Genomic DNA, 18,485 nt, shown 5'->3' with positions numbered 1-18,485 from the left:
TGGTTATGTGCTATTGTTGTTGTTGGAGGTGGTAGTGCTGTTAGTGGTAATGGTAGGGTTTGCAGTAGTTGTGGTGGTGGTGGTAGCGATGGTGGTGGTGGCGGTGGAGAAGGAGGTGGAAGAGGAGATGGAAGAGGAGGCAATGTGTTTATCATGACGCGGATCCCTGGCTTGGTATGTATAGGAAGATGTCGAAGATGCGTGTCCCGGAATATTGGATGCCTTTCCCGTGTGTCTGTGTCCGGGGGGAGGGGGGGGGGGGGGGAAGAGGGGTGTGTATGTGTGTGAGTGTGAGTGGGTCGGTGTGAGTATATTTTTATCTATCAATCTCTCTATCTAAGTATCCATGTAGAATGCGGCTATCTCTCTATCTATCCATTTTTCTATATCTGTTTGCGTGTGTGGTGGGAGGGGGGGGGAGGAGTGAGTGTGTGTGTGTGTGTGTGTGTGTGTGTGTGTGTGTGTGAATATGAGTGAGTGTATTATCTATGAATCTCACTATACAGCTTTCTATATATGCGAGAATGTGAATCTATCTATCTATATATGCGTGTGTATGTTCATGTTTGTGTGTGTGTGTGTGTGTGTGTGTGTGTGTGTGTGTGTGTGTGTGTGTGTGTGTGTGTGTGTGTGTGTGTGTGTAAGCATGAATAATGGAGCTTAAAGGAGATCCAGTGTGTGTGGACTTCCTCCTCCTAAGCCCGTGGAGGAGGAGGAGGAGGAGAAGGAAGAAGAGGAAAACTTATAGGAGAGAAAAACGATTTGGACGTAAATAGAATAACTCCAAGAAGACGAGATTAAAAATGAAAAGAATATGGATGAAAACAACGACCAAGAGAGAGAGAGAGAGAGAGAGAGAGTAGGGCAGCACGACACAGCAGGGCCACAGCACACGCATTAATCAAAGGGAATTACACATAACCCAAACTAATGGTCCCCGAATGAGCGTCACTTCGGTTTTGGTATTCACGGCAACCCAGACCAGTGTCCTATCACCCCTCTCTCTCTCTCTCTCTCTCTCTCTCTCTCTCTCTCTCTGGAGTTTTTTTCCCTCGTTTTTCTCTTCTTTCTCTCCTTCTCTTCCTTCCTTTATCACGTCCTTCTTCCTCCTTCCCTTCGGCTCTTCCTCCGCTCTTTCCCCTCGCTCTCCCTCTTGCGATCTCATTCTATCTTCCTCGTATTTCTTCTTCCCCTCTTTTGCTTATTCTATCCTCTTCTTCTTCCTCCTCTCTTTCTTTCGCTTTGTTTTTCCCCTTTTTACTTACTACACCTATTTAACTTTATTTCCTGCTTCCTTTTCTTGGGTCTCTGCGTATTTCTCTGCTTCTCTCTCTGTCTCTCTCTCTCTCTCTCTTCTTCCTCCTCTCTCTCCTCTTTCTCCCTCTTCTCTCTCCTCCTCAACTTTACTGTTCTCCCTCTTTGTCACTCCCTCTTTCTTTCCTCCGTCTTTCCTTTCCCTTTCTTCCTCAAGCATTCTATCTTCTATTCTCTCTTTCTCCTTCTCTCTCTTTCTCTTCTCTCCCTCCTTCCTTCTCTCCTCTCCCTCTCTCTTCCTTAACCCTTCTATTCTTTCCTTCTTCCTCTTCTTTCTCTCCTCTACTTCCCTCTTTCCCTCCTCTCCTATCCCTCTCTTCCTCAACCCTTCTGGTCTCTCCTTCTCTCCCTCCCTCTTTCTCTTCTCTCCCCATCCTCCTCTCTTCCCTTCCTCTCACACACACTCGCTCACCAGTTAAACTTTCGCTATCAGTACCGGCAGCCGCAAGCCCCCCCCCCCCACCCCACCCCACCCCCCCACCCACCACCACTCCCCACCCCCCCTTTGCCGCCTCCCTTTTTTTTTTTTGCTTTGTCACGGTTCGTCTCTCCAGCCTTCCTCGTCCTTCCTTTCCTCCCTCCCTCCCTCCCTCCCTCCCTCCCTCCCTCCCTTGAAAAGCACCCACTATTCCACCGTTGAAAATAGGTAGACAGACAGACAGATAGATAGACAGACCCACAGACATACATAGAAATAGACATATGCACAGACAGAGATACAGATGAACACAGATAGACACAGACAGACAGACGGACGGAGACAGATGTAAAGAAATTCAGAAAAAGACAGACAAGTTCAGATATTCGTATATGCAGACAGACAGACCAATGATGATGATGATGATGATGATGGTGATTATGTCTACTGGTTAATTAGTCACAATTTCCTATCTTGTTATATTCCCCGTTTTTCCTTTATTCATATTTTTCCTTCACGCTGCTTCCCTTCTTTCATCTCCTCTCCTTCCTGAACATGAAATCACGCTGTGGCTGTGTTGCAATCTCCGAGGAAACGACAATACGGAAACAATATGAGTGATGAAAATATTTGTCAGAGAGAGAGAGAGAGAGAGAGAGAGAGAGAGAGAGGGAGAGGGAGAAGGGGAGAGAGAGAGCGCACACATATGTCAACCCCATCCTGACATGTTTTTGATTCACTGAAAAGGGACCGAGCCAGAGTAAACAAAGTATGGCACGGTGGTGGTTATGGTGGAATGATGATGGTGGTGGTGGAAGCCGTGGTGGTTGTGGTGGAATATTGGTGCTGGTTGCGTTACTGGCGGTGGTGGTAGAGGCCGCGATGGTGGTGGTGATGATGGAGGTACTGGTGGTGGTGGTGGTGGTGGTGGTTGGAGGGATGATAATAGTGGTTGATAGAGTAAAAGAGATAGTGGTGGTATTTGAGGTGATGGTGGTGGTGGTGACTATGGTGGTGGTGGTGATGAGGGCAGACATCCAGCGGCAGGCAATGACTCAGTTTGTCGAAATGATGCAAAACTGAGGAAATTAAAAAGGAAGAGGCTGAATGCGTTTATGAGAGGAAGGCAAAATGAGAAGAAAAAAGAGGGAATAAGGAAAAGTATTGAAAAAGATAGGAAAAAAGAGAAAAGAGAGTGAGGGATAATGGAGATGGTGGGAAGGAAGAAGTTTTGAAAGGTCGGTGTGAAAAGAAAGTATAAAAAGGTGTTAGAAGCATGGGAGAGGAGAAGAGAAAAGGTGAAAATGGGGAAGATAGGGTGGAAAGGAAAGCATAAAATCAAATACTGAATGGGAGGAGGGCAGCTGCAGGAGAGTGAGTGGAATAAGCTAGAAAAAAGAATAAAATTTGACTAGGATTCGGCGCCCGTGTGTATGTGTGTGTGTGTGTGTGTGTGTGTGTGTGTGTGTGTGTGTGTGTGTGTGTGTGTGTGTGTGTGTGTTGTAACCATGTTTTATGCATGTTCCTGTCGCTTAAATTTGCGTGTTCGTGTCCCTATTTTATTTGGTCGTTTTTTTGTGTGTGCGTGCGTGTTTTCTCGTGAATGTGTAAGCTGTGCAAATGTGTGTGTATGTGTGTGTATGTGTGCGTGTGCGTGTGTACTTTTACGTACAAGAACTAGTGGTTTATGTAGATGTTTATGATGATTTTAGTACCTTTTTTTTATACACACGTGCGCTGGTATACACGAACACAATAACATGGAACAGAGAAAGGCGGAGAGCGTTAGAAAAGTCTTACGTTTTGCCGTGGACTAGTAATGTCTGAAGAAAATAATGATGATGATGATGATGTTGAAAGATGGAGGGAGAGAGTGGTGACCTGAATCTTATGCCTCACTACTCAAGCCTCGCCTCCACCTACCTTCTTTTCACTCCACCATTCCTCCCCTACCACCACCTCCCTCCCAACTCCACTACTTCACTTCAGACCTGTGCATTACCTTCAAAATCATCTGGTAGAGGCTGGGAGGAAGCGAGGGCGGGAGGTAGGGGCGAGAGGGGAGTGGGGAAGGGGGGGAGGGGAGAGTGTGTGAGAGATGGAGCCCGGTAATTCATCTCGCCACTCACTCACTCACTCCCTCGCCCTCACTCTCTCACTCTCTCTCGCTCGCTCACACTCTCTCCGTCGGCCCTCACCGCCCTAATGGAGCGTGTGAGGCGCCGAGGCCGAGATGGATGTTTAGTCCAGGTTATGGAGGGAATTTCCAAGGATATTTTCGACTTAATTTCAGGCTTAAATGGAGTGTAAAAGGCTGGCAATAGGAGAAGGAGGAGAAGCTGCATGAAGAGGAGGAAGAGGAGGAGGTAATGAAGGAGAAGAAGAAAGAAGGGAAAGAAGAGATGAGAGGAGAAGAAGGAGGAGACTGAGGAGGCGAAAGATGAAGTGGAGATGGAGAAGAGAGAAGAGGAGAGAGAGGTGACATATTTGGAAGAAGAAAAGAGGGAAAAACGACAAAATTGAAGGAGAAAAAGGGGAAAGGAAAATAAGGGAAAGTTCCAAAGGCAAGGAAAAGCTTCATGCGCATTGAGTAATTTGAATTTTGAAGGATATTTTTTTTATATATAAAGTGATGAAGAAAAGTGAGGTATGAAGTGTATTGAAAATGAGAGAGAGAGAGAGAGAGAGAGAGAGAGAGAGAGAGAGAGAGAGAGAGAGAGAGAGAGAGAGAGAGAGAGAGAAATTGCTCACCCAAAGAAAATTTTCGAAAAGAGTTTGGAATGTGAACGAAAAAAAGGCGAAGCACTCGACAATAATTTGATGGAAAGTGACGAGTAAATGGAGAAAGGATCGACACACACACACACACACACACACACACACACACACACACACACACACACACACACACACACACACACACACACACACACACACACACACACACACACACACACACACACACACACACACACACACACACACACACACACACACACACACACACACACACACACACACACACATTTCCTCCCTAACAAACGGGCGCCCATCACAGCAAATTGTCTGGATGAACCACTCCGATCCACCTCCATCCACTACCTATCTACATCAGAGACTCATCTTCCTTAACCTCCCTTCCCTTCTGCTAGTCTCCCCCTCCCTGTTACCCTCCTCAACATCCTCCCCTTACCCTCTCCATCCATCAACCTCTCTGCTTCCCTTACATTACTCTCTCTCTACATCAAACATCTTCCTCTACCTCCCTTCCATTTTCCTAACCTCTCTTTCGCTATTATCCCCATCAATGCACACCCTTCCACCCCATCCCGTCATCTACTATCATCTCCCTGCTTTCCTCACTTTCCCTTCTTCTCTACTCCACATCCCTATATCTACACACATTGCACCCTTTTACACTTACCTACACACACACACACACACACACACACACACACACACTCCCTCTGCCCATGTATCAGTTTTTCCTTCCCTTTATCCCTTTATCTGGTTTTCCTTTCCTTTTCTTCCTTATGTACTTTCCCTTTCCTTTACTCCCTTCCCGCTATCCCTTTCCTTTACCCTCCTACTCGCTCTCCTTTCCTTTTCTGCCTCACCTCTTTCCCTTTCCCTCCCTTGCTCGCTTTTCCTCTCCCTTCCCTCCCTTACCCGCTTTCCATCTCCCTAACTCCCTTTCCCTCTCCCTAACGCCCTTTCCCTTTCCCTCTACTCCCTTTCAAACACACACTTTCCATGCACAAAATTCACGCACGCTCCTGCTCTCCCCCGTGTAGCAAAAATGTCCAAGAGCGTCCTCTTACTCACGATTTATTTGTCCCGTTGCATCTTTACGCACGAATTTCACGGCTGAACGAATTATAGGTAAAGTGGAGCATGCATGTGTGTGTGTGTGTGGGGGGAGGGGGGGGCGTGTGTGTGTGTGTGTGTGTTTGGGCCCTTTACTTGCCTGGTTTTGTCGTTTCAATTTCGGTATGCATTTTACGATGACCCAGAGACATGTATCCGGACCGTTTAACCCAGATGGAGATGGGAGCTTGTATACCCGTTTCCCTCGTTGCCCTCCGAGCAAATCTAACCTGTATTGCCTCTCCCTACTTACCCTCAGACTTGCCTTTCATTGTTTATTGTTTCATTGCTTCCTTACCTCCTTCACGTCTTTTACCCCTCCCGTTTTTCTTAATTTCTTCTTTGTGTTTAGTGTTTACATGTCCCTTGTGGCCCTCGGAGCAAACATAACCTGTACTGCCTCCCTACTCACCTACCGGCCTGCCTCTCTTTGTTTATGTCGTTTTTGCTTCCTTTCTTCCCTTTGTTTTTTGTCCTTGCTCTCTTCCTTGTTTTCGTTTTTTATGTCTTCTCTTTTATTTCTATTTTCTGTTTATCCACATCCTTGCCGACCGGTTTATTGACTTACGTACCCTTTCTTTCTTTCTTTCTTTTTCTTTCTTCTTTTTTCTTACTTGGTTTCCTCGTTCCTCCCTTTCTTTTTGTTTATTGTCGTCCGAGCCTTCTTTCCTTTTCCCCTATCTTCCTTCCTTCCTTCATTCCTTCATTCATTTCTTCCTTCATCCCCATCCTTCCTTCCTTCCTTCATTCATTCATTTCTTCCTTCATCCCCATCATTCCTTCCATCCTCCCTCCCTTCCTTCCTTCCTTCCTTACTTCCTCCCCATCCTTCCTTCCTTCCTTCCTTCCTTCCAACCTCCCTCCTTTCCCCCCTCCCTCCGTCCCCTCGGCTTCCCTTCCTTCCAAATACCCTTTCTCTCCTCATACATCTTCATCTAGCTTCCCAATCTTCCCTCCTCGCCCCAAACAAGGTCATAAATATTAATTCCGGCAGTAAATATGAAGCCACTCATGTAAGCAAGCACCTCTTACGCGTACAATGGAGTGGAAAGTAATTGTTGTACAGGAGCATAAAAAGTAACATTGACAAGGCTATAAATAATGAAACTCTCCTCATCCCGTTCTCGTTCTCCTCTTTGACTCGGCTCCAGACTCCCTTGCGTGTAGTTTATTATTTTTTTTACAGCAGAGGAGACAGTGCAAGGGCGTAAAAAAAAAAAGAAAACAATAATGGAAAAAAAAGCCCGCTACTTACTGCTCCTAAATTTATCACTGTCTATTTTGTTTTTGTTTCTATCTCTCTATCAATTTCTGCCTTTTTGTAACCCCTGTATCCATTTTCTATTATCTCGCTGTAATCATCACATACCGTTTTCTTTATGGTGTCATCCATTTTACCCCCATCTATGTTATCTTTTCTTTCCCTTATATATCCATCCCCTCACATTCTCATCCATTTCCTTTTCTCTCTTCATAATCATCACTGCACCGGTTTTTATCCTCCTTGCATCTTTTTTATTTAATCATTTCTTACCTTAAATTATCTATGCCTACCTTTTACTCGTATATATCCGTCCACTCACATCCTCTCTCCCATTTTCTTTCTCTTCATAATCACCTCTACACCGTTTTCTTTCCCCTTGTGTCCCTTTTTTAATCCCCATCTACTGTATTTTTATCCTACTCGTACATATCCGTCCACCCACACGCCTGCCTGACCGATCCGTACCACCTCTCTCACTCCTCCCACCTGCCTAACTGCCCCCATCTGCCTCTCCCTCCCGGCTGATTGCTCCCACCTGCCTCCTCGTTGCCTCTGCGCGCTGAGTGAGGCCAAACAGACCAGCGCATCCATCTAGCTGACGTGGCTGTTGGTAGTTCTCCGGGAGGCCATTCGTTACTCCCAATAGACTCATCCGTTTGTTGCTGCTCTGTGGGTGAAACGCGAGCGCTAGAGAGAGAGGGAGAGGGCGGGGTAGGGAGAGAGGGATAGGGAGAAGGAGAGGGTGGAGGAGGAAAAGAGAAAGAGGGGGAGGAAAGGTGGGAGAGGAAGATACATTAGAGGGTTGGTGGTGGTAAGAAGGTTGGTTTTGAGGAAGGAAAAGAGCAAGAAGGAGGAAAGGATGAACAAAGGAGAGGAGGAGACGAAGGAGAAGAACGGACGAAGACGGAGGTAGAGAGAGAAAGACGAGGTAAAGAGAGAGACGGGAGGGATTGTGGACTATAAAAGGAAGAGAAATGTAATTAGGAGGCAAGGGAAGATATAATGAACGAGAGAAGAGTAAAGAGACAAATGGTGTAAAATGTAATAGAGAGAAGGATACTGAAAAGAGGTTATGATCAAGGGCGAGGAGATAATGAATGGCAAGATTTAGAATGGAATGAGAAAAAGTTGTTGAAAATATATGGAAAAAAAAATAGATACAGAATAAGAGAATATTAAAATGTGAATATTTTTGTATGTAGCAAGCAAGAGAGAGAGAGAGAGAGAGAGAGAGAGAGAGAGAGAGAGAGAGAGAGAGAGAGAGAGAGAGAGAGAGAGAGAGAGAGTCATGAGTGCTGAAAACGAAGGTTGAAATATGTGAAAGCGCTTAACAGGGAGATAATGAGAAATCGATTGGATAAAAATTGAAATGAGAAAAAATGGCATGGAGTTTTATTTTTGTGTCAGTGATGTGAACGGTGAATGTAATCAAGATGGGGAAATGATAGGAACATATTTTGCAAGAAGAGGCAAAAGAAAATTGATTAAAAGAGAACTACCATGAAATATGTACTTGCAAATAGGAAGAAAATAGAAAAAAAATATGACAAATTATTTAAAATTGGGAAGGACCGAATTATAGCAATGAGGAAAAGGTTGAAAATGAATGAAGGGTTTTGTATCACTGAACGAAGGAAAGTGGAAAAGAAAAGAAGGGAGAGGAAGAAAACAAGGAGGAAATGAAAGACAAGTAAATGAATATGAGCTTCTGTTACTGACGGTTAGAACGAAGAGAAGGAAAAAGTGTAAGAAAAAGCAGAAAACTAGGAAGGAAATAAAAACGAAATTCCTCGTCAATGAAGGGAAGAGGGATAAAAGGAGAAAAAGCAGACGGCTCAGGTGCGCCAGGGACGGTAATCAGTGAGTCTGCTAACCTGGAATTAGTGATGAGTTGCGACCGAAGTGTTCGTCTTGGCGCGTCGCCCACCTGACTCGGCGGCCCGCTGACAAGGGGAAAAGGGCGGCAGAATTTTTGCCAGATTTTAGAAACGACATAACAAACTCGACCGCCACTTTCACTATATCAATATTATCTAAGGCAGAAATGCAGTGTTGATGGCCTTTCAGTTTCCTTTAGATTTAGTTAAGGACAGACCACACATATTGGTATTTATCAACAGCTCTGTGGTTAGTTTGTCTTTTTAATCATATTTTAGACTGATTTTGTTCAGAATTTGACTTGTTACAAATTCAGTGGTAGAAAGTGATATACAAAACAAAATCAACAAAACTAACAAAACGCGCCTTGAAAATCGGGTCAAAAAAGACAAATCAGCCACATCATTGATTTTTGTGACTTATCTCGTTCAGAATTTGACTTGTCACAAACTCAGTGGTAGAAAGTGATATACAAAACAAAATCAACAAAACTGACTAAACACGCCTTGAAAAACGGGTTAAAAAAGACAAATCAGCCACATTATTGCTAACAACGGCTAATACGATGTTTAATAAATCAAGCGAATGACTTTATTTCGGGGACAAAAGGAGTGTGAAGGTTTGCTACGTGTATAAAGTTATAATAATCTCATGTAATTTTTGTTTTAGTGAGGCTTCATATATGCGAAACTTAGCTGCATAAGGGAAAATAGGGTTAACTAATGGAATAAATGTAGAAAACTTTGATTTTAATTATACATGATTTTCAATAACCCACAGAGCAATAGTAAATAACTGAAGATACGGAAGTTAAAAAAACAATCTATCATTATGAACCTGTGTTTTAAAATAGTTTGTTACGTCAGATAATTTGGAAAACATACAATAATAATTACATATGCCATTATAGTGGACACAGGAAGAATAACTAGCAAAATTAGACATATAGATCTGCAGGCAGGCACTTATTAACGATTGTTTTTCTTCCCTGCACCCTCTCAGAACACACACACACACACACACACACACACACACACACACACACACTCACCATTCCAGTATCCCAGCATCCTTTTCTTCCTCTCTCATCTCGCCCTTGCCGCCAGACACACCTCATCTTCCTGCCTCCAGTGTACGAGGATTTAATCAGCCTCTTCCCCTCGCGGTAATTTCGGTGGAATCTTTTTTTTCTCTTCCTCTTGAAATTAAGGGCGCGCATCCCCTCCCTGGATCAGAAGGAATCTCGTAGGAAATGAAGCTATTATTTGTGTCTGGGAGGGAGAGGGGGTCGTGTGCGGGTGGAGGGTTGTGTGTGTGTGTGTGTGTGTGTGTGTGTGTGTGTGTGTGTGTGTGTGTGTGTGTGTGTGTGTGTGTGTGTTAGTAAAAACGTTTTCATTTTGTGTCTGCTTATCTCTGTTTGCCTCTGTCTGTCTGTCTGTCTGTCTGTCTGTCTGTCTATCTTTTTGTTTGTCTGTGTTTCTCTCTCTCAGACACACACACACACACACACACACACACACACACACACACACACACACAGAGTCGGGTCAGGTTCTGTGTATCTAGTACGCTAATTGGTGTTGTTCTCCTAAGTTGGTGTGTGCGTGTGTGTGTGCGTGTGTGTGTGTTCGTACTTGCATGCGTGCGTGCGTGCGTGCGTGTGTGCGTCTGCGTGTTGAGAGAGAGAGAGAGAGAGAGAGAGAGAGAGAGAGAGAGAGAGAGAGAGAGAGAGAGAGAGAGAGAGAGAGAGAGAGAGAGAATGATAATCAAGACAAGGGGCGGCAGGTGTCAGGCGCTTGTTTTTTTTCTGAACTCTCGCCGGTGCTGATGACGGTCACCGAGCACGAGTCGAGGTTGTGGCTTTGATCTTCTAACAATCAATAATAATAACTTCATAAACACAATAGATTTATTACATTAGTTAGTATATTATTAGTAAGATTTATTACATCAAGTGTATTATTAGTAAGTCACGATTTTAATAAAAGAAAAAATAATTAGAAAAAAATAATTATAATCATTCTCTTATTATAGTAACAATAATGATATTGATGGTAATGATATTGATAATAGCAAAAAGATAACAATTACAGTATTTGCATCAGAGGCAACAGGATTTCACGAATGTTACTCTGAAAAAAAGAAATCCGGTCTTATCCTGAAGCCTCGCTGGGCGGGCACGGTGCTTCACAACACGACCAACAACCTCAAACGATGCGTTATTGAAAAAGTTCTTCAATAACATCAATATAATCATATTGCTTACTATAACAACCATTGCTCTAATTGTTCAGATAATACCAATATGAATTTTGGAGGATTACTTTTATTTCAGAAATACTATGTTTATGATATCAAACGAGAGGAATTTCTCTGTCGCTGATAACGTGGATGAAAAAAATGTTACCTGCCGCTGCTGCCATTAGAATATTAATTAATTTTAATCAGCAGTTTCAGACTTTATTTCCTTATCAGTCTTCCTGAATGCAAGGGTGTTGGGTGTTTTTTTTTACCCGTTAACATTTCTAACTCTCTTCAGGATTAAGCCTAATTATTCTTTTCTACTCTTTAGTTAGTGCTGAAGAGCTCTGATGTTCCCCTTATTTATTTAGCTTATCAATAAACTAACTCCATGTTCCTTCATATTTGCAAGACCTTTGTAACAGAAGATATTTTCGCCGTGCAGCGTTATGCATCCCTCACCTCTCCTGCCAACCGTGTAACATCACTGATGCCGTGTTATCCGCGCGAAGAAAATTCCGAGGCAGAATCCATTCGAAAACTTGGGTGATTCTAGGGTGGCGCAGGTGGCGTTCTCGTGTCGTTATTGTGGAGAGGGTGTTGTGTTGAGCGTGTTGTTAGTGTGATCCAGGCTACAAACGACACGAGTTACAAGCACTTGGGATCTAGTTTAATGTTTGTGGTCTCGATTTTCGTTTCATATATTTTTGACCTTTGTACCTTGTTAACTGGACGTGCGTTGCTGTGTTGCTATTAATTTGATATGGGGAAATTCGAGAGATTCGCTTGTTCGTTGTTGTTGTTTTGCGTGCTTGTATATGTACGAGGATAATAGATAGATACGTGTGTGTTAGAATGTGAGAAAAACGGAAAGTGTGGATGACGGGAAACTATATACAGAAAGAGAGTGTAAGGAAGGATCGTCACTCTTTGTCAACTTGCGTCCAGTCTTCATCTAATATCCATCTATACCTATTCATCTTCTCAACCCATTATTTAATTTTCTTTTCTCCTTTCCTAACACACTTCCACCACTCCATCCTACCTTTTTCATGACGCTTCTTCCTTGCCGATATCATGCACATTTACCTGTTCATCTTTATTTTCTCTTCTCTTCAGACACACACCTGTCTATCACTTCATTCTTTCATTTCCTTCTCTCTTCTTCCTTTCCATCTTAACCCTTTACTTCTCTTCTTCAAACACACATATCTACCTCTTAATTACCACTTTCCCTTATTTTTTTTCCTTGTCTAACTCACATTCATATCTACCTATTCATCTTTACTGTCTCTTCCAATACACATATATATCTCTTCATCCTTTCATTCCCTTCTCCCTTCTTCCTTTCCATCTGTACTCTCTACTTATCTTCTTCAAACACGCATATCTACCTTTTCCTTACCACTTTCCTTTATCTCTTTTTTACTCTCCTAACAGACATTCATATCTACCTATTCATCTTTCAGTCTCTTCTTCAAATACACATATCTAACTCTTCCTTACTACTTTCCCTTATTTATTTTTTCCTTGCCTAACACACATCCATATCTACCTATTCATCTTTCAGTCTCTTCTCTTCTTCAAACACATATATCTACCTCTTCACGATCACTTTCCATATCCCTCTCTTCCACCTGTTAGGGCATATCTCACTCCCACTCGTGTCTACAGCCCATAAGCGGAGATCTCAGATGGACCTACATCAGCACCCCCAGGCAGGCACTACTCCATGTTATTGGCTACACGCAGGGCTTCCAGGACGTGAGGGTTATTGTACTCCCTGGGGCTCCTTGGACATGGCTTCAGGGGTTCAGGGTAAATGGATTACTCCTTAACTAGGGGCTGTGTATATAGAGAAAGGCTTGAGGGTGGTCTTAACACGATGAAACGCTTTAGACGTGACTTTCAGAGGTCAAAGATAGTTGGAATGATAGTGTGTTTGGGTCTTTGAAGTGGTAGAAAGTGTTGAGTTTGGTTTGGAAATGCTAGAGTTTTGTACGTGGGCCTTTTGGGGGTTTGATATAGTCTATATAATCCTGTATTTGGGGTTGTTTAGCTGTGAAAGGTCATGAGGTTCGTCTGACCACGGTGAAATTCCTCAGGCTGACCTTTTTTGGGGGTCTAATATGGCTGAAATAATACTAAATATGAGGTTGTGTATCAGAGGAAGGCCATGGGATTGGTCTGAACATGGTGAAACGCCTAAGACGGGCCTTGCAGGGGTCTACGATGGCTGGAATATTCTTAACAGAGGGTTGCGTACCACTGGAAAGTCATGAGGTTAGTCCGTAATGCCTGGAACGGTCTTAATCGACGTTGTGTAGCGCCAGGACGTCATGGGGTTGGTGTAGAGCGGCGGGAATGTTCTTAACTGGCGCTGTGTGGAGGGGCGGCGCATATAAAGTGGTCCATTGGTGGAATCCCGGGCCAGTAAGGGATGAGGCTCACGTGACGAGGCGCGTCGGCAACACTGAATCATCTCTGCCAACCTTGCTTAACATAACAATGGCACGGCAGAGCGGGGGGAGGAGGAAAGGAGAAGAGCAAGGAGGTGGAGGAGGAGAAGCAGGAATAATAGGAGGAGGAGGAGGAATAATAATATGAAGAGGGGGAGGTTGAGGACGGAGAAAAAGGAAACGAGGTAGAAAAAGAAGAAGAAGACGAAGAGTATAGAAAAGTAAATCCCAAACAAGAAGATCAAGAGCAAAGACGAGAAGAGTAAGAACGAGAAGAACAAGAACAAAAAACTAAAAGAAAAAGGAATAGGAAGAAAGAAAAGAAGAGAAAGAAGAATAAAGTAACAGCATTTAAAGACAAAGAAAAAAGGTAGACAGGAATGAGAGAGAGAGAGAGAGAGAGAGAGAGAGAGAGAGAGAGAGAGAGAGAGAGAGAGAGAGAGAGAGAGAGAGAGAGAGAGAGAGAGAGAGAGAGAGAGAGAGAGAGAGAGAGAGTTATTGCATTCCTCCTTTTACCTCGCAGGGAGAGGGAGGAAGGTTTGTAATGCCTTGTTTTCTGCCCCTGTGAAGCTGAGGGGAGGTATCGGTGGGCCCCTTAGAAATTTACAACCCCTCCGCCTCAACGAAGGAGAGGCCAGGAAGGAGGGCGCTGTTTGTTGTCTGTTTGTCCTGCTGAAGGAATGAGTGAACAGAGAAACGATAAATAAAGGGGAGAAATTGGTATAATGACAGAAAGTTAATGAAATATATTGACAAGAAAAGTAATTGGCTATGTGAGGAAGCCACGAGGCAGCGTGAGCCAAGCAAGATGGCGCCAGTATAAACACTTGCCTGAGCCATAAAGGACTGGGGTCGACCACCAGGTCCCACCAAGAAAGCCTACGGCGCCATAAACTGAAACGTAAAAAGAAAAAAAATGTACGGAAATGTATAAAAGAACAGAGGAGTAAAATAAAGAGCGACTGAACGTAAGGAAGATATTGAGAGAGATTTTGATGACGAGAAGGGAGTGACAAAAGAAGGAAACTCGAAGGGAAAATGAAAACAGGAATTAGGAAGAATAATGATGATCGAAAATAATGATGATGGCGGATGGCACAAAGGTTGCGGAATAATGGTACAGAGATAACGAAGGGAGACTGAAAGAGACGCGATAAGGAGAGATGATGAGAGAGGGAAAGTAGCAAAGGATGTCAATGGCGAGGGAGGGAGAACAGATAGCACGGTAGAGGGCCAGCGGAAAAATTAGGACAGGAATTAGAGAGTTGAAATTTGCTTCCATTGAGAGTAGCATATCATATTTCAGTTGCAGGAAACATACAGGTTATAGTTTATTTCTGAGGTGGAGGGAGAAATAGAACACGAGAGAAAGGCAGATGAGAAAAGAATACTCATGTTCTGAGTTCTTCCGACATGAAGGATAATTTACGTAAAGAAGGAAAGCAGGAGAGGAAGGGAAGAGAGTGAAGGATGGAATTCTATGTCTGCATAAGGGAAAATTTAGGCAAGGAAGGACAGCAAGGAGAGGAAGGGAAGAGAGTGAAAGACGAAATTCTAAGTCTCTACATAAGGGATAATTTAGGTAAGGAAGGACAGCAAGGAGAAGAAAGGAAGAGAGGGAAACACGAAATTTTAAGTGTCTGCATAAGGGATAATTTAGGCAAGGAAGGAAAGCAGGAGAGGAAGAGAGGGAAACACGAAATTCTAAGTCTCTGCATAAGGGGTAATTTAGGCAAGGAAGGAGAGCAAGGAGAGGAAGGGAAGAGAGCGAAGGATGCATGTTCTTGGTTCTTTAGGGCAGCTTTCCTCTTATCCTCACGAGGCGCCTTTAAGCTCCCCTTCATTTATGCATGGCTGTTTGGTCGCCGCGTCCTTTGGTACACTTTTATGTACCCGTGAAAGGAGTTGGCTCAGAGCTGCCGAGACTAAGCAGGACATTATAAAAGACGGACGAACTTCAGGTATTAAAGAAAAAAAAAATACGGGACTTCTATGAGAAAATGTTGTGAGTTTCTTATTTTACAACGCGTGTGTGTGTGTGTGTGTGTGTGTGTGTGTGTGTGTGTGTGTGTATTATGCAAAATGTTTTCAAGCTGTTAATTAATTCAGTGCGTGTATACCTGAGTGCATAAACGAACGCCTTTCAGTGGAATGTTTTTTTGTTTCTTTTCAGATGTGTGTTATGTTCATCTTGTGCCGGCCTCCTCCATACCTCCTTCCGCTCTCAAAATGCCATCCACTCCTTCCTTCAAAACTCTTACTGCGTGGCATCAGGAGAGCCCCGCGAGGAACAACGGTAAGATTCCGACTTTCTAACTCCTGCTTTTCACCGTTACCTTTCCCTTCTGTGATAGGAGTTGCTTGAGTATTGCTGTTGGTTGGGAGCTTTTCTTACTATATGCTTCTCTCCTCAAAATTAACAGTGTGACGTAAGGAGAATAACCTGTAGAACAACGGTAAGATTCCTCCTCTGTAACGGGTCCTGCTTCTCGCCTCTTAAATATATATACCTGTTTTGTTAAGGGTCATATGAAAAACTCAGTGGGCAAGGAAGTTCAGTACATGTTTTCTTGGGTTGTGTTCGGGTATTGTCAAGGCTTTCTAAACACTAACACGTGCAGGTAATCGACGTTAACTCAGCTGCTTCTGCTCTTTATCTGTACCTCTCGTGATGTGGATCAGTAAGAATTCTTTGCCAGTTATTCTCGTGCTGGAAATCGTTCAGGGCTCGTCAAGTTTTTATGGATCAAAACACGTAAATACGATCAACGTTGCCCCGGTTTTGTGCAAGGCGATGCCGGAAATATTGTAAAGGATTGACATGTTATCAGCCAGGCGTGTTTTCCTGAAATTTTCACACGTGTACACTTCACATTCTTTTTACGAACGTAATTCTTGTCTTGAGTGTGCAATTTTCGTCAGTTTTCGTGATGCACATTTTCGGACGAAAGGCAGATGTATATAAATTCTCATTTTACGATCGTTTGTATATTGTTTTTCTACGATATTGAAGCAGCTCAAGGTCGCACACATATACACAAAAAAAACGATGAGAACTGTATACTTAATGTTTTTTCACAAGTGTGCCGCACGTGTGTGTGTGTGTGTGTGTGTGTGTGTGTGTGTGTGTGTGTGTGTGTGTGTGTGTGTGTGCGCGCGCGTGTGCATAGGTGTGCTTGCCTGTGCGGGCTTGTGCGCCCGTGTGCATGGGTGCACCCGTGTGTGTGTGTGTGTGTGTGTGCGCGTGTCCGTAAGAGAGAGAGAGAGAGAGAGAGAGAGAGAGAGAGAGAGAATTGTAGCACAAAAACGCACATGTGAACACAAGCACTCTTTAAACATGTAAGCCTGGAAACTTGAACACGGCTGTTAACAAACCAATGCATACATGAAGCAGTCCGCCACACACACACACACACACACACACACACACACACACACATCCTCCTGAATAACAATGCACCGTTAATCAATGTTAAATGTAATATACCGTCACCGCCTCGTTATTCTTTCATTATAATTCTCTATTAATTAAGACTTACGACCATTGCCCTTCTGTTATGTGAGTTTTCAATTGTTGTAGCAATATTAATGACTCTGCAACATTACTTTTATCGTGTTTCGCAATAAGATAAAATTTATATATACCTCTCCATCCATGTCTATCTTTATACCAACCCATTTAAATCTATCTATCGATTTAACATTATATTTGCCTATCTGCCTAGGAATGTGACCATGTGTGACTGTGTGTGTTTATATATGTGTGTGTGTGTGTGTGTGTGTGTGTGTGTCACGGAGCACACTTCTTGCTCTTGCTAACTAACACTTTCCTCATCATGTTCTTGTATAAGCGTTTCTAGTCCTTGTGTTTGTAGGAGTGATGGACGTCATGTTGTGTTACCGTTGCGTCGTCGTAGTGGTGCCTGAGGGCCTGGCACAGAGGGAAGGACAGAGACTCGTTCCTGCGTGTGTATCGTGTTGCTGGCAGTAATATCAGCGAAGCAACTGTAGTAGATCTGCCTCGGTGGGATTATCGTGTATACCTCTGATCCTCCGCCATCCCCCCCCTTTCTCTCTCTCTCTCTCTCTCTCTCTCTCTCTCTCTCTCTCTCTCTCTCTCTCTCTCTCTCTCTCTCTCTCTCTCTCTCTCTCTCTCTCTCTCTCTCTCTCTCTCTCTCTCTCTCTCTCTCTCTCTCTCTCTCTCTCTCTCTCATTATTTTTTCTTTGCTTTATTGCCCTTTCCTTGTTTCTCTGTGCCTTCTTTATTCATATTCATATCCAATCCAAGTAATTCTGCACAGATGATTCCTCTAATGCAATCTGTCTCCCTTTTTTCCACCATCAGACACTTTACCACTTCCTGACTCGATCATATTTTCTTTCTCCTTATTTTTAACATATTCCCTAACGCTCTGGTCTCACTTGTTTTTCCTCGTACTTGCCTCACTCGCCCCACCCCCTAATTACTTCTTCCTGTGTACCTACGCCAACCGCTTCTCTCTAATTAACATTCTACTGGCTTCTTCCATTACCCGCTCCGTTTACCTCTCTCGTCTTCAGCAATTATTTTTCATGTGTGTTGAGTAGGTTTTCTTACCTGGCTCACTTCCAGGTATAGGGACTGAGAGGCATACAGGTTGATGATTCACGGCTCCTTTTTATTACTCTTGTGTAGGTGGTGGGCAGGTCTTCTCACCATGGAAACGAGTGATATGTTGATAGGTAATAGTGGAGGTTGCGCACGTATATTATTTTGTATTAGCTTTTTTTCTCTGTTTCCTATACTTGACGAAACGGCGCCCACTGACAATAAGATAATGACTTGCTGAATTAAGATTACGGAAACTAAATATATAACTGGTATCTTGTAAACCTGAGCCTACATTTTTTTTACAGCAAAGGAAACAGCTCAAGGCAAAAAAAAAGGAAACAATAATGAAAAAAAGCAATACAATATGAAGTTAAATAGTAATAGCAGTAGTTTTATAATATCATGATTATTCATATTATTGTTTGTGTTATTGTGACCATTATTATTATTATT

General features: G+C 43.3%; 1 long non-coding RNA gene across 1 annotated transcript in view; it reads left to right on the top strand.

Moving 5' to 3' along the window:
- Nucleotides 1-18,485, top strand: part of LOC127009236 (uncharacterized) — a 180,422-nt gene that overhangs the window by 110,142 nt on the left and 51,795 nt on the right. The window contains exon 4 of the long non-coding RNA XR_007761738.1: nucleotides 15,615-15,737. This is a non-coding gene — a long non-coding RNA (uncharacterized LOC127009236). The remainder of the gene's footprint in view (nucleotides 1-15,614; nucleotides 15,738-18,485) is intronic.

Source organism: Eriocheir sinensis, chromosome 40 (assembly GCF_024679095.1).
Source record: "Eriocheir sinensis breed Jianghai 21 chromosome 40, ASM2467909v1, whole genome shotgun sequence".
Lineage (NCBI taxonomy): Eukaryota > Metazoa > Arthropoda > Malacostraca > Decapoda > Varunidae > Eriocheir > Eriocheir sinensis.
Note: the sequence above shows the minus strand (reverse complement) of the source record. Positions and strands in the feature narration are given on the sequence as shown.